We start from the raw sequence: 17946 nt of genomic DNA, 5'->3' as shown, positions 1-17946 counted from the left end.
GAGTCTGAGCTGACTTGATGGCACCTAAAGACAATAACAAAGGTGATCAGCCACCAGTCTATCTCCTAGCAGAGGGAAAGTGAACCCACTCTATAGAAGATAGTGCATGGGCCCCCCAATAATTTTCCTGTACAATTCAAGCAAAACTTAGTAGGTACCTGAAAATATTGGAACATATGATTAAAATCTGAGAGAAAAAATAGGCAATAGAAACAGACCTAGAAATGATCCTGATAACTGTGTTGTCTAACAAATGCTTTAAAATAACTATGATTTATATGTCCGAGGAAATAGAAGAAAAGCTAGAAAAAATATATAAAAAGATGAATAATTTCACAGAGAATTTGAATTTATATAAAAAAATAAAGTGCATATTCTAGAACTAAAAAATGCAGTATCTAGAAATAAGAATTTATAGAGCATATTACTTATGTACCTAATCTGAGAAAATTTATTTTTTTCTATTGCCCTTATCTATTTTTTCCTATTTTAATATAATACATTTTAATCTTGAACAGTTTACTGCATCAGAAATATCTACATTTGATAAGTGTGTTCTCAATTTTTTTAAACTGGCCAGGTTTTTGGTTAGTTTGCTTTGGCTTTGTTTTTGTGGTTCATCAATTAACTGGTTTTTGATGTTGTTCTTACTGTGTATATATATATGTATATATATACATATGCATATGGGTTTTACTGGGTATATATATACATACAGGTGCTCCTTGGAAACTCTATGGGGCAGTTCTACTCTGTCTTATACGGTGGCTATGAGTCGGAATCGACTCAACGGCACTGGGTACTGGGTATGTACATATATATACATACATATATATACATTAAACAAGAGAGCAGGTTAGTAAGGTCTATGTTGGATGGAACACAACACCAAAAGATCTAGTTTTAAATTCAGCGATTCAATGATAGAAGATGTAGTAAATCTTTTCCCACTAATCAACTTAAGTAATTTCCGTTTTTTATTTCTTTCTTATGGAAAATCTTAAATAAATGCAAAAGTATAGAGGATAGTATAATAAACCCCTATGTGCCCATCACTAACTGCAACAGTTATCAATTCCTGGCCAATAATTTTTCATATATGTATACTCATTCATTTCTCCCCACTTCAGAGTATTTGGCTCCTACATATTATATCTTTTAATCCACAAATAGTTCAATATATATCTCTAAGAAAAAATTACAATACCATTATTATACTGAAATATTAAAGAATTCTTTAATGTTAGGAACTATCAAGTCTGTGTTCAAATTTTCAGATTATCCAGTGTTTTTTTTTGATTGGTTATTCAAATTAGTGTCAAAATAAAGTGCATGTATATAATAATTTGTTGATATATCTCTTAAATTAATTAATCTATATGTTCCTCCTCCTCCTATTTTTTTTCCTTTCGATTTATTTGTTAGAAAAAAAAAAGAAAACCAGATCAATTGCCCAGTGGAGTTTCCCATAGTCTGGATTTCACCTTTAAATTACTAGTAAGATCTAGAAATTTCATCTAATGTAAGTTCAGCATTTATTTTGTTATTATTATTTGTTTTGTCAAGAATATTTCATAGGTAGCATTGAATACTTCCAGACAAAGGAATTTAATGCCTAATTTTCTCTCAGGAGTAGTTTTTCTCCACTTGTTATTATTAATAATCTTTAAAAATGATAATTCCTTATAGTGGCATAGCACTTTACAATTTTGAAATTACTTTCACACACACAAATAAACTCATGCTCAAAATATCCCTGCGAGTAGGAGGTGTTGTGTCCAGGATTTGATTTTACCAAATTTACAAGCTGATAAGTTACCTTATTATGTTTCGTGGATGTTGGGAGAAAACAAGACACTCCTGGGTAGGAGGCACAAGTAGCATATGCACCAACATATTTCTGTTTCTTTCCTTTGCCTCTAAGCCCCACAGATACTACACATAGAGTTTGCTTGTGTTGCAGCCGAGTGACACTCTGCTTGGGGAGTCTCCCACCCACATTTATAAAATGTAGTAATTAGGGCTTCCAACCAAAGCCAACAAAGCGAAACTGAACAGACCCAAAGGTTTAAAACTTGAGTGATCCATAACCATAACCAGAATGGGAAAAATAATGGGTCGAAACCCTAGAATTGGAAACTTGGAAGAGGCATAGTGAACGTTTTCAGGAGCCTAATGCCTCAGATTTGATTATTCGCAGGACTGTGGAGAGAGAAATACATTCAAAGCCACATCATCGCCTGCCATCTATGAGCCAGCACTCAAAATCCCAAGGGCAAGACTGTTGGTTGCTATGGCATGTGTAAGCAGCCCTTGGTCACTAACAGGGAGACTAAGTTTCCACCGGGGCTTCAACTTGTAATTTTTCCCATCCCAGTTATTCTGGTTCACACAAATTTTGAAAATTCGGGTCTATTTTGGTTTCAGTTCCTTGGTGTAAGTATCACTCAAAGCCCTGGTAGTAAGCAAGCCTTCTGTTTCCCCAGGAAAGGGATAGGAGAAGTTATCTCATCTCCCAAAGTTACTAGCTGCTACACAAGGCTGAAAAATGGCCCAGGGACAGAAGTGGTGAGGGCCTTGAAGCCTGGGCACAATCAGCAAGACAAGTAGAATTACTACAGACCCAGTGATGACGTCTCTCCCAGCAATAGGTGTGACAGATATTTTTTCTCGTATTGCCAGTGAGGAGATTAAGGCTCAATGCGAATTAGGGTCAAAAAGTAAACAATGGAGCCAGGACTAAAACAACAAGCAAACAAACTGCCATGTGCACCTTCGTGAAAGAATAAACAGGAAAAAAAATCAACTTAGTAGCACAGGGAAGTGATAAGGGAAATCGTCTGTCTTCAGGATCTACACATACGGGGAAGATGAAAAATTTCAATCACATACCTGCACCAGATGTGACTGAACAGTTCAAATTTGCATTATTGGTGTGCCCCAGGAACCTCCAAGATGATGTCTCTAGGCTCCTAAAAGACATAAGTACAAAGCAATTCATCTAGAGAACCACAACCTCAATTAAAGCTACCCAGAGTTACTCAGATTCAAGTACCAATAAATAAGAACTCATCTGTGAAAATTACAAATTATACAAGAGAATAATTCATCATAAGCAATAGAGAGGAGCCATGACAAGAATGTCTGTTAATAGAGCAAGTTAATAGAGACTATAAGAATGTTTAAAATATCTAAGACAATATTCAGAAGCCAGATAAATGAACAAGAGACACAAAAAATAAAATAAAAATAACAAGACTGTTTGAAAAAGTGAACAATAAAAGTTTTAAAAATAAAAATATAGTCATTAAAATTGAAACTCAAATAATGGGATAGAATCATATCAAACAAAACTAAAAAGAAAATCATTCAAAACTTAGATGGTAGGACTAAAGAAATTTCTTAAAAGTCACCGCAGAGAGATTAAGAAATGGAACACATGAAAGAGAGATTCACAGACATGGCAGAAAGAATGGAAACATTTCCAACGGAGAGAATAAGGGAGAGGATAAGAACTTTGTAGGGTTAATGAAACCATGTGACTCCTCAAATTCATGAATTCAAATAAAAATAAATCCAAACTCAGACATAGCATAGTGACATAAGAAAAGGAGATCTTGAAAACAACTGGAGAAAAAAGACAGATTGCCAATAGAAAAATATTCATAAGCAATGCCAAAAAACAGTAGAATAATATTTTCAAATTGCTAAAATATAAATAACTGTCAAAATATAATCTTATATGATGCTTAACAATCATTCTAAACTGAGTGCAAAATAAAGATATTTTTAGATTCTTAAAAAACAAGAAACCCTTTTTTGCTCACAGATCCTCACTGGAAAAGATCTAGCAAGAAGAAGATCAAAGAAAGTAGAACACATATCCGTTAACTTATTGATTTATTCAACAAATATTTATTGCGAACCTGGTATGCGCCAGTCATTTTTTTAACCACTGTGATTATAGTTGTTAAGAAGCAATGATGTCTGTTAAATTATTTTCTGTAATTTAAATTCAAGGGCAGTACATATTTACAATAAAATATGGATTGTGTTTCCTAATTTTGACATCCTTTGAAAACACAGCTTAAAAGTGCAGCCTACCTTCCTCTCCTCAGTCTCTCATGCTCCGAAGTCTGTGTCAGCCTTAAACTTTGCCCCTCTTGCTGAATGCACGTGCTTTCTTTTATTAAACAGTAAATGCTATACAATCCCACTATACAGTCCCTTGAAGACAGAGATTCAATTTTCTTGTAAAATTCTCTCATCCTCCCAGCATTCAGCAAATACATATTCAGTTGAATTCAATGAAGTTTAGTTGAGTTCAACTGACCCAAGTATATCTGTGCTTAATCGATGCCAAAAATAAGGTCAGTGAGAGCAAAAAGCACAGCAAACACTATAAACTTTATAGATTTGGATTTGGGACTAAAGAAAGACAAAGATATTTCCAAAGGCGTCCACATTCCCTCCATTCTTTAGGTATTCTTAGAGAGAATCTTAGATGGATAGCATATATAAAAATAGGTCACACCTGAAGGGTTAGATCGCAAATAGCAGACAGATCAAAAGCAGGGTGAGGTGTTGCATTTTATAATGTATAAAGAAAGAAAGGGTTCTTGGTTCATTAACCGCACATCACTCATTGCTTCCAAATATTACACATGCATGCATGACATCGTCTTTGTCCTTGACAAGACAGCTGTAATTTGACTAAATCTGTCATTGATGTTGCTAAATGACAAGGGAGAAAATTACAGAGCTGATGTGTCTCTCTGTAGCTTAATATCCTTTAAAGTAAATGTCTTTACAGAGTCACAGTGTTGACTGTTAGGCCTTTCTTCAGGAGACAAAATCTTAGGACAGAGACAGGCCCTCCCAGGGTCATGGTTTACCCAATGGTCATGGTTTACCCACACACCCCCGGCTATTACACCGCAATGTGTTTCAAATAATCATGACTTAGGCTGCTGGAACCGGAAGAGACTTCGGAGATACCCACTTCAACCGCTCCAATTGCCACATTCACAAATGAGGAAGTGGAAAACTCCAAGAACATGTTGGGTAAAAAAGAGTTGGGCATGACTGATTTTTAGAAGAGTTTGTTACTATTGTTATTTGGCTGTGAAGCTGCTATTTACATGAACATTTTGCTTTTAGCTGAGATTCCTTTTTACGCTAACCCGCTGAAAGAATTTATGGTGAGAAAAAGGTATCACTTACTAATCAAGCTATCAGTTGCTCAGAGGCAGGGAAATAGACTAAGGGGTATTTCTGCTGCTGGGATCCTGGCTCTCATCTAAAACGTGATATGTTATGTAACGTCTAATGAAAGATCACTCACCACAAAAAACAGGCATGAAAAGAAGCCAGGGCCCACAAGCACAGAATGTGAAAAAATACTTGGGAGCAGATACAGTGGAAAGCTGGCAAAGGGCTTAACCAGAGTTAATTCCTAACGGAAATCTAGAAATACAGTAGATTTCTTTAACAAATTCTTTTGCGCTTTTTTTTTTTAAAACAAGGACACTGTGTGTGTGTGTGTGTGTGTGTGCGCACGCCCGCACAAGCACATGTGCTGATGTATGATTTTTTTCTTTTCGGCAAATGTGCATACTCTCTCAACATTTTGTTATGATTTTAGACACAGGTAGTCACACTAAGAATTAAACAATTGGCCAATTAATTTTGAATTCCCAAGTATACTAACTTAGCATTTTAGAATATCATCAGTTTATCCTCAAAACATATACGAATAAATGATAATTAGATATACAGAAAGTACCTTCTACATTTTCTAGAAGCCAAAAAATATTTACTGAGGTCAAATATTTATATCAGTAAATGGCCAACACATTTCCAAGGGAGATGGGAAGGCTTATTCCTGGAAACCTAGAGAGCAAGAATTGTTCTTGCACTTTTATATTCTCCTTGTCCAGGCTGCTCAGAGATAAAACTTCGAGGAAAATTGTGTCACCATTTTTTCTTTCTGTGCATGCTGGGTAACCAACAAAACTGTGATTGAGGGCAAAAGTGTCCCACAGGCTGTGGTGTTTTCTTCTGAGGAAAATTGTTGGAACGATCATTGCATTACCAGAAGAGTTTGTAATGTTTTTATCCCTCTCCTGATGAAGTTGAATACATTGTAGTCCATAGAAACAAAAGCTAAAACCAAACCCGTTGCCACTGAGTTGATTCTGACTCATAGCGACCCTACAGGACGGAGTAGAACTGCTCGCATTCAATTTCCAAGAAGCGTCTAGCGGATTTGAACTCCCGACCCTTTGGTTAGCAGCCTAGCTCTTAACCACTACACCACCAGGGTTTCCATAGTCCATAAAGGAAAAATAAATGCTTTTTATGTGGTACATTTTATTATGTGTTTCAAAAAATGTGAAATTGGAGCACAAGCTCTCTAGTAAACTAGGTATTTTGTGTATTTAAAATGTGATAGGAAAACATTGTCCCCGCAGAATGCTGACTTGATGCCCCGCTGACGGGAACTTAATCTCCATGTTCTCAGCCTTGGTGTGGCAGGAGCTTCACTGATGTACTATGCCTGAAAGAGTAGAATTCTTCCCTCACTAAAAGGCTCCTCACCTTGCCAGTGATCTATCTCACTTCTCCTCCCAACCTTGTAACTAAGAGAGACCATCTTTCCTGCTCCGTTTTATTTATTATTTTCTCTTGGGAAGGTGAGGCAGAAACTACCCGGCTCTGACATAGCGGTTAGCTGGAGGTCTGTGATTTTGTAGCACATCCAATCATGGGAAATAAGAACAATAAAATAAAATATTCAATTTGATACCAATTGGACTTAGTTAAATCTAATTACCCCTAAATGATATTTTGTTCATAGTTCCAACTATTTCATTAATTCCATTCAATAAGCTCAATGTCAATACAGTCACACTATACTAAGGAACTCTCCAGTAGATAGTAATCCAAATTTTCTAAATGGTATAGGTCATATTTCAGCCTCCTACCCAAAATATATGCTTATAATCTATTCAAAGTGAATATTTTTTATTGTAAGAAAAGAAGTGATCAGATGTTATGTGCTGAAAATAGAAGAAGTTTGTATTGAGTTCACCTGAACTCCATTCTCATTCCCTTCCAGTGATTCTAAGCATTAAGAATTATATAAAGACGTCGTATGATACAAATGGTAATTTTAATAAGATTTCCTGTTGCTCCCAAGTCCTAAAAGTAGTGCTGTTTATCTCAGCACTCTCATAAAAGTTCTGCTTGTGCACTCCTGATGAAAAATCCCCTCCCCGTTAAAGCTCAGCCTAGTAGCTCAGCTATAAAACCCAGATATGAAATTTTATGTTTAGGCAGGATGTTTAAGCATTGCATTAATATTATCCCAAACATTTCTTGGTTTTCCAAGAAATAAATTAGGTATTTACGTTAAATCAACCATGAGTAAAAGACATACTATGTTTAAGCCTACATGGAAGAGGGTAAAACGAGAAAGGAGGGAATAAAAGAAGAGAATGTATTCAATCATGTTCTCAAGGCATGCGAAATTCTTTGGGAATTAAAATAATATCACTGTATATACCATCCGTGTGGAGTTCCCAGGAGTAGAACAAGCAGTTAAAGTATTCGACTGCTAACTGAAAGGTTGGAGGTTCCAGCTCACCCAGAGACGACTCTGAAGAAAGGTCTGGAAATCTATTTCCAAAATATCAGCCACTGAAAACCTGTGGAGTTCTACTGTGACACATACTGGGTCGCCATGAGTCAGAGGCCACTTGATAGTAACAAGTATCATCCAAGAAGGCTTTGTAACCAGAGCCTAGTTGGTAATTCCTGGACATTCTCGTCAGCTCCATTAACGCCTACTTGCCAAAGAGGCCATTGGAGAGCAGCCCAGCACTTATATCTCTGCTATGCCCCCAGATTGGGAAAGCATGAATCTGCCTAGGACACAAAATCAGTCTGCAATCCCCTGTTGCTTCCATAAATACCAAAAGCCCTAAGGAAAAAAACAATTAACATTTCTAAACAAATGTGTCCTAATATGGTACCCTAATATGTTCTTTAATATTCTAAAGTCTATTAACACCTAAGCAAGTGTAAATTGCTAAACTCTGTTAGCTATAAAATAAAGGAAAAACAGAAAAGAACTAAGTGCTGAACCTCCCCCCCGCCATACCCATCTGCTTTAAAAAATACTGAATATAATTTAAGGACCCTACTCCAAACCAATCAGATCGAAATCTCTGATGACCGAGTATTTCAATGTGTCTGCTCTCTAGATAACACTAAGGTTGAAAACGACTGGCTTAAAATATACGGGGTTTTCTATAGCTCCTTGCTGCTTCAGCTTTTAAGCTCAGAAGAATCCATGTAAATGACTGAACTTTGTTAAAGACAGGACAGGCCTCCCAGTATAAGGTTGGTAACAAAAGGCACTGGATCAGAAAGTTTCCAAATTTGTAAGATTTGAACGGTTCGCCCTTTCTCAGCTAACCCTAACCCTAATCCTAATAGCTGCTGGCAGTGGCACCACTAGGGCTGGTGTCACCCAGTGGGGTAGCTCACGATGTCAGCCCTGCCATAGGCCTCCTCCCATACCAGGTCCTACAGAATCCTTAGGAATTTTTTTTTGTACTAATGCTAATCCTAAATCGTAATTCTCACACACCGCCTCTTCTTTTCCTTTAATTACTATTTCGTTCTCAAAAAAGCTATTGATATAGGTTCACAAATACTAATTACCACAAGATTGTAGCTAAAGCACAAGAAAATTTGACAAAATCATCGACTATAAAAACACCAGCAACAACGAAAACAACAGTGCATGCCTGTGTGTGCAGAAAAAACCATGTGATCTACAGCGTCATTGTAATTGGGTAAAAATGACGTCTGTGACGAGGGCACATTTCAAGTTCAAAAGTAAATTAGCACAGAGTTTTAGCCTTGTAGGTATATCCATACATGTAAGCTGGGCTTACGAAAAAAAAATTTGTTGTTATAAGTAACTACAGGGATATTTGTATACACAGTCATTTTGGCGTCATCCCCCTCACTGTTGCCTGGTGCAGTCCGCACTCCTGCACCCTCCTAGTGAAACCACTGGATGCTGGTATTTTCCGACTGCTTACCCTGTGCCAGGCACTGTGCTAAATCCTCTCTGTGCACTGTCCCATTTCTCAAGAGCTTCTAGCTTATAAACAAGAACCAGGACTTAAACCTGGGTTTATCTGATTCATTCCTACCAAGGTAGGGCTTCTGTGGCTTGTATGTGATCCTGTTTTTCAAGTTTTAACCCATCCACTTCACCACAGTATTTCTCAAATAGGAAGAAGCAGGATAGCAAAATCCACGGGTGATCACTAGGCTGGTGTCTTGGTTATCTAGAGCTGCTGTAACTGAAATACCACAGGTGGATGGCTTTAAGAAACAGAAATTTATTCTCTCACAGTTTAGGAGGCTAGAAGTCCAAATTCAGGGTTCCATCTCTAGGGGAAAGCTTTCTCTGTCGGTTCTGGGGAAGATCCCTGTCATCCTTCCCCTGGTTTAGGAGCTTCTCAGTGCAGGAACTCCAGGTCCAAAGGACACACTCTGTTCTTGGTTCTTCTTTCTTGGCAGCATGAGGTTCCCATCTCTCTGCTTCCTTCTCTCTGTTTTTACCACTTGTAAGATAAAAGGGTTGGCAGTTCAAATCCCCCAAGCACTCCTTGGAAACTCTGTGGGGGCAGTTCTACTCTGTCCTATAGGGTCGCTATGAGTCAGAATTGACTCGACGGTGCTGGGTTACTGGGTAAGATAAAAGTTGATGCAGGCCACATCCCACGGAAACTCCCATTACATGAGACCAGGGATGTGACCTGAGTAAGGGTGTTGCATCCCACCCTAACTCTCTTTAACATAACCTAATCTTGCCTCATTAACCACAGACATTAGAATGTATAACACATAAGAAAATTACATCAGATCACAAAATGTAGGACAACCACACAATACTGGGAATCATGACCTAGCCAAGTTGACAGACATTTTTAGGGGACACAATTCAATCCATGATAGGTGGCAATTTCACTGTAAAGTTCATTTTTGAATAGAAATATTTTATGTCAATTTATGTCAATGTGCATACTCCTTTGGAATCATCTGGGAAAGTGATTTGTTATCAAATATAAGCCACCAATGTCAACATCCACATTTCTGTTTAGAATCACATTGAAAAAAAAGCAGTGCTTATCTTTTAAGAACCCGCTGAAGTCTAGTTGATTTTGTCTTATAGTGACCCTATAGGGCAGTGGAGCACTGCCCCTTATGGTTTCCAAGACTTTAATCTTTACAGGAGCTTACTGCACATCTTTCTCCCGTGGAGTGGTTAGGGGGTCGAACATTGATATTTTGGTTTGCAGCCCCACGCCTAACCACTGTGCCTCCAGAGCTCCTAAGAACTACATGGAATCGAATTGACAACAGCAACTCAAAAGATTAGATAGGAACCTTAGGGGGCAGTGCGTTTATATTAACGGGGAAGGAACAGCTCAGAAAAAGAAGGTGAGAATGTTCGCACAGCTCAAAGAACGTAATCAATGTTATTGAATCGTACACGTAGAAATTGTTGACTTGGAGTATGTTTTGTTGTGCATATTCTGAACAACAACAACAAAATATATGTATACTAAAAGTAATATTTAGTTGTCCACTTCCAATAAATGAGAAAGGAGCAGTGATTAAAAATGTAAGTGCTCCAGTCCTACCAAGTAAAGGCCAAATGTCATCATAGTTCATAATAGAAATGAATATTCAACATAAATGCTCAAAGAAAAAACAATGCAAAAATTAAGCCATCACACGGTACTTGGAAGAATAAAAAGCCAAAACCCACTGCTGTCGAGTCAACTTTGACTCATAGCAACCCTGTAGAACAGAGTAGAACCGCCCCACGGGATTTCCAACACTGCTGGTGGATTCGAACTGCTGACACTTTGTTTAGTAGCCGAGCTCTTAACCACTATGTCACCAGGGATCCTTTGGAGGAATACCCATTGTAAAACCCCATTTCTGTCAAGTCAAGTTGATTCTGACTCAGAGCGACCCTATAGGACAGAGTATAACTGCCCCATAGGGTTTCCAAGGAGCACTTGGTGGATTCAAACTGCTGACCTTTCAGTTAGCAGCCATAGCTCTTAACCACTGCACCACCAGGGTTTCCCTTGGAGGAATCAAGGAAAAAAACCGAACCCAGTGCCGTGGTTTCCCTTGGAGGAATAGGCATACCCAAATCAGAAGGACTTGCACTGTTGCTGCGCATGTATTCGCAGTATAGTGGGGATTTAGAGTGGAGAGGCTGAAGTCATTCTTCACATTAATTTAATGCTAATTCAAATTCTGTTAATTTCATCAGTTTAACTTCAACTTTTAAGTTTATATTAGTTTTATACTTATTGAAGCCTTCACAGATATAAACAGATTATATGTAGTTGTGTATTTATACATAAACAAATAAAACCAAACCCAGTGCCGTCGAGTCGATTTCGACTCATAGAGACCCTATAGGACAGAGTAGAACTGCCCCATAGAGTTTCCAAGAAGAGGCTGGCAGATTTGAACTGCCGACCCTTTGGTTAGCAGCCGTAGCACTTAACCACTATGCCACCAGGGCTTCATATTTATACCTATTTAGCTAAAATTGTAATAAAAATCCATTTTCTAAACTGGGGTGTAAAAAGGTATGTTTTTCTGTTTAAAAGTAGCCATAAGCTACACAAACAAGATTGGGAAACTGTATTACACAGAAAGACAGACACTGTCTCAAGGGAATAACGAAGTACAGATTTTGTTTGGGGGATAAATCTTGTCTTGAGTGAGAGATTCATCTTGTCTTTAATTGAACTGAGTGAGTTTTGAGGTGCTACCTAGCATCCACAATCATGGCTCTATCTCTGCACTACAGAATGAGTCGAGACTAGACCAGCAAGCTCCCGGCTCTTGTCAGTTTGTGTCCCAGCTTCAGTACTCCATAAACAAGCTAATAGTAGCGAGAACATTATGGGAGACCTTTATCATGTGCATAATGTGTACCATCTGGTTGTAAGTGACAAGCTTCATGCAATGAATTTCCTTTGACTAATATTTAAAGAACTTGTAAAAGCTTTATCTGCACAATCTGCTTAAATTTTGCTTCACATATGCAAAGAAATTTTAGAAAACAGAAGTGTAGAAATTTTTAGAAATGTTAAGTATATAGGTCTTAAGGTCTTTTCAATACTCTCATCACCTCCATTCATTCTCACAACATATTAATGGTTGGAGTTGGAACACCACATCCTGAATTTGGCTCTCAACACAGGAATAGCGAGATCCAGTATGAGGTTGCTCACACCTTATGACGAAGCTCGTGGCACCTCATTTTCCTCCAGTCTCCCTTCACTTGTGTTCCATTCTGCGTGGTTCTCCAAGTCCACCTCCAAGGACACATTCTTTCTGGTTTTTGTAAGTATACTTGGAAATTTTTCCCCACCTGTGCTGAGACTAGTCCTTCTTCAGAAAAATACCTGTCACTTAGAGGGTTGGTTTCCTTTTTTACATAAGAATACCCTGTGAAATCTTAGATTTTTTGCTTTTGTTTTGCAAAGAAGGTCCTGTACCCTCCTGAAAGAGAGCACAGTTCCATGGGAAACCTGCAGGAAAACTTAGTTCACCTGATATGTTCTGGGAACAAGCTCACAGCCATCTTTGCAGGAAGGAGTACAGAGGTCAGGTGTGCTTTTGAAGGTTTATTATTCTTTTTTTACATGGCTCATATTTACTGAAGTCTGATTTTTGTAGAAATTTATTTATGCAACAACATTTAGGGGCTCACCCTAAACCTAAGAATCAGCTTTGATGAACTTTGAAATTTAGGTACCTTTTGTGTTTAAGGATATATAGTGGTAAAGTGCTACGGCTGCTAACCAAAGGGTGGGCAGTTTGAATCCACCAGGCATTCCTTGGAAACTCTACGGGGCAGTTCTACTCTGTCTTATAGGGTCGCTGTGAGTTGGAATCAACTCGATGGCACTGGGTTTGTTTTTTGGGGGGGTATAAATATAAGCAGAGCCCTGGTAGTGTAGTGGTTAAGAGCTTGCCTGCCAATCAAAGGTCTGCAGTTCAAATCCACCAGCCACTCCTTGGAAACCCTATAGGATAGTTCTACTCTGTCCTATAGGGTCGCTATGATCTGAAATTGACTTGATAGCAGTGGGTTTGGTGTTCTTTTTTGTTTGTTTGATTTTTAATGGATATAAGCAGTCCCTAGGTGGTACAAACGGTTAACATACTCAGCTGCTAACTAAAAGAGGTTTGAGTCTACCTGGAGGGGCCTCGGAAGAAAGGCCTGCAATATAATTCTGAAAAATGAGCCAGTGAAAACCCTATGGAGCACAGTTCTACCCTGACACACATGGGTCACAATGAGCTGAATTTACTTGAGGCAAATGGGCATTTTTATTTACGTATTTGTTTGGTATTTTCTTTGTGATTTCCTTTTTCAATAGTGCAGGTAGACTGTCCTAAGGCAGCCAGACTCCTTGCTAGGCCCTGACTGGGAGCTGCCAGGAGACTGGCCTCCTATTTCTGGCTCTATCACCTACTACCCAAGTAAACTTTACTAGTCACCTTCCTTTGCCTTTCTTGGCCTCTAATATTCAAATAATGATACCTCTGTGCTATGTAAAAAATTACAGGGTCTTTTTCATATTTATTATTTCATGTTAATTTTCACATCTAGCCTGGGAGAAGGCATTATTATCACAAAAGTTCTACAGATGAAGGAACTGTGAGTCTTAATTACTGTATGAATTTTCTAAGGCTGCAGAACTAGTAGAAAGTTTCTGGGGTTTGGCCCCAGCTTCTTCTACTTCACTCCATTTTTTTCTAGGATGAATTCCAGGAGTCTAAACCTGTTGTTGTTGAGTCAATTCGGACTCATAGAGACCCTGGAGGAGAAAGTAGAACTGCCGCCATTGGGTTTCCAAGGAGCAGCTGGTGGATTTGAGCTGCCAGCCTTTCAGTTAGCAGATGAAGATGAATGCTTAACCACTGTGCCACCAGGACTCCTTCAGGAATCTAGGTAGCTCCAATTTAAATAAATTAAAAGAGAAAGAGTTAGCTGCTCATTTATGTACCAAGCTTACTTCCAGGAAGTGATATCTTGAAAAAAAACTTTCTACCAAGTATAGGGTACTATGAATACCCACTTATAAGCCCAAGGAATAGAAAACAAACAAAAAATAATAATCACAACTTTGCGGGACTTAAAATCAAGTGAATGAGATCAGTATATGAAACCAAATATACGTAACAAAAACCAATATTAAAAATGCAATGCCTTTATAAAATGTCTTAAGGTACAATAAAAAAAAAAAACAAAAACTAAAGGGCAATGATAATCATAAGAAAATCTGTACCAAAAACCAAACCAAATCCATTGCTGTCAAGTCCATTTCAACTCATAGCAACCCTATAGAACAGAATAGAACTGTCTCACAGGGTTTCCAAAGCTGTAAATCTTTAATGGAAGGAGGCTCCTTTCTCCCAAAGAGCAGCTAGTGGGTCTGAACCGCCAACCTTTAGGTTAGGAGTCGAGCACTTGGCTACTGCACCACCTAGGCTAAAATACAGTGGTATTTATAATTGGCCAATAGATGGGGACAAGGGCAGAAAGAACTGACATGATTGTTGGCAGAGAGGTCTACTCCAGGGAAGTTACATTAGGAGGAAAACTATGCATTGCGTTATCATATGTCACATGGGATCAGGTGCTGGGAGGGCCTGTGGGTTTGACAGAGAATGAGGATAGCTGTTGTTTATTCCAATAGACATAACACATAAAGGAAGCATTTCCATACTGGGTCAAGGAAGGTGATGCTGTAATTTTCAACATCCGCATAATTCCCCTGCTTTCAGTATGAGAGATTTTCTCCTCACACATGCAGCTGTTATTTTCGTAATGTCTTATCAGCCCAAAGTACAGCAAACAATGTCTTTAATAATGTTACCTGGTCTCATCTGAATACCAACCTCCTGTTGAGATCACCACGAGGGCAAGCAGAGAGCCATCACCTACAGCCTAAGTGCTTGCCCTCCTGGATGCTGTGCCTTGTGGATATTTTCATGAATAATGCAGATGACAGTGAAGTTGTTCAAGGATGCTAACAAAGGTTATTTGCCTATATTTTTGTTTAAATATTTCTGGGTCAATGGAATTTTTTCTTAATAAAATGCAAAATATTCTGACCTTTAAATATTAAGTTAAATGTATTGATTTATAATGCACATGATAAATCAGATCTGAAAGCCAAGGGAATTCACGTTCCTTTAATAACTGTGGTAAGCTTTACAATCTCTCTTGCACAACATTTTTAGACATTTTGACAATTTTTAGGCCCTAAGGATTAACTACTTAATATTCTTCATTTACTGAAGTAAAACAGAAGCCAATTTTGCCTGAAGTTAATATTGCATTTCATTGGGAGAAATGTTATCTCTGTATCAGTGTTCACATTTTACTTGCTATAGTTAATTTTTAACAAATACTGGGAAGTAAAATTGCCACCTCTTTAATCAATGTGCATTTCAGTCTCTGAAATATATGCATTATGGATCTAACAGACAAATCTATATAGAAGAAAATATGTAGAGTCAAATTATAGCAATCCTTATCTTCCCATTTATCCCCACAGCTCTCCAGCTAGCTAGGCTTTCATTGGGAGAATTAAGTGTGCTTTGCAAGGTTATACAGCAAAACACTTCCTGGAGTAGGCAATGTAGAGGCAAAAGAAACTGCCATCCCAGTCCTTCAGTGTTGTTATGGATTGAATTGTGTCCCCCCAAAATGTGTGTCAATTTGGATAGGCCATGATTCCCAGGATTGTGTGGTTGTCCTCCATTTTGTGATCTGATGTGGTTATCCTGCGTGTTGTAAATCCCAACCTGTATAATGATAATGAGGCAGGGTTAGGGGCAGTTATGTTAATGAGGCAGGACTCAGTCTACAGGATTAAGTCGTATCTTCAGCCAATCTCTTTTGAAATATAAAAGAAACAATTGAGCAGAGAGGAGATAGGACCTCATTCCACCAAGAAAGAAATGCAGGGAGTGAAGCTTATCCTTTGGACCTGGGGTCCTGGTGCTGAGAAGCTCTAAATGAAGGGAAGATTGATGACAAGGACCTTCCTCCAGAGCCAGCAGAGAGAAAGCCTTCCCCTGGAGCTGGCACCCTGAATTTGGACTTCTAGCCTCCCAGACTGTGAGAGGATAAATTCCTGTTGGTTAAAGCCATCTGCTTGTGGTATTTCTGTTATAGCAGCACTAGATGACTAAGACAAACGTGCATTCAATCATTCCTCTGCAAGGCAACTGGTTATTTTGCACTCTTTATCATTGCTGGTAAGGAAACAATCATGTTTTGCTATTAAGTTTCTTGGCAACAGGAAACTTGGCTCAGTATATGTAATGAAAATAGTCTCCATACCAGGGATGATCATCAAAAACAGTTAACATCTACAGCAGGGACACTGACCAATCAGACAGGAGTGACACTAGTCACAACAAATACAGCCTGAACTATACAAGTGTATCCTACCTGGACACCAGCTCTGACCTAGACATATTCAAAGGGTCAGGATAGATTTTCAGTGACCAGATGCTGGAAATGTTCAGCAAGTTGTCTTCAAGATGACAGATGGATAGACATGTTTAATTTTAGTCCCTCCTAAAACCTCATGGAAATTTAGTATAGGGACAATATTTTACAAAAATCTAAATTTACTGAGAGCATGGAAAAGCAGAGGAGATAAAAATAACATTTGGAATCTGGAAAGCAAATAGATAAGGAGTACTTGACACAGGAGGCCCAAGAAAGCCAACTCGCAAGCAACATCCCATGAGGCAAGAGAGAACTAATGCCAATTCTCTGTGAAGTCAGTTGCCTTTGGTAGAGGGGGAAGTGTGGAGGATCAAAAAAAAAAAGGACAAGTAAGATAAGTCTGCTGCTATAAAAAAATAGGTGTTGGGCTCTCCCACACATCAGTACAAGACAGTACAAGGTATAACCCTGGGAAGAGTCTATGGATTAGGGGATGCTGGGCACAATGAAGAGCAGAAGAAAAAAGCCATTGTACCAACAGGGCTTCTTAGATTAAAAAAAAAGTTTAGCAAATCTATATCAAAATGTCTATATTAGTATATAGATATAGATATCTTCATCTACTTATAAACATATAGATATAGATTTGCTCATCTTTCTTTTTAATCTAAGGAGCCCTGGTGGTGTGATGGTTACTTGGCAGCTAACTGAAAGGTTGGCAGTTCAAACTCACCTAATGGCTCCATGGGAGAAAGATCTGCTCCTATCAAGATTACAGCCAAGAAAACCCTGTGGGGCAGTTCTATTCTGTCGCATGGGTTACTGTGAGTCAAAATCAACTCAACAACACCTAACAACAACAACATATCTAAAGCTTCCCATCTGGACCAGTAAGCAACATATGATAAATGGAGAAGGAATGAAGTTGTCATGAATTTCAATGTCCAAGGAAGCAGCAGTCAAGAAATCAAATTATGTATTGTACTGGATAAATCTGTTGCAAAAGACCTCTTTAGAGTGTTAAAAAGCAAAGATGTCACTTTGAGGACTAAGGTATGCCTGGTATTTTCAGTCACTTCATATGCATGCAAAAACTGAACAACAAACAAGGAAGACCAAAGAAGAATCGATACATTTGAGTTATGGTGTTGGTGAAGAATACTGAATATACCATGGACTGCCAGAAGAAAGGAACAAATCTGTGTAGGAAGTAGTAGCCAGAATGCTCCTTAGGAGCAAGAATGGTGAGACTTGGTCTCATGTATTTTGGACATGTTATCAGGAGCAACCAGTCCCTGGAGAAGAACATCATGCTTGTAAAATAGAAGGGTCAGTGAAAGAGAGGA

The sequence above is a fragment of the Loxodonta africana genome, chromosome 17 (genome assembly GCF_030014295.1).
Source record: "Loxodonta africana isolate mLoxAfr1 chromosome 17, mLoxAfr1.hap2, whole genome shotgun sequence".
In the NCBI taxonomy this organism is placed as follows: domain Eukaryota; kingdom Metazoa; phylum Chordata; class Mammalia; order Proboscidea; family Elephantidae; genus Loxodonta; species Loxodonta africana.
The sequence above is the reverse complement of the archived record's forward strand: the minus strand, read 5'-3'. Positions refer to the sequence as shown.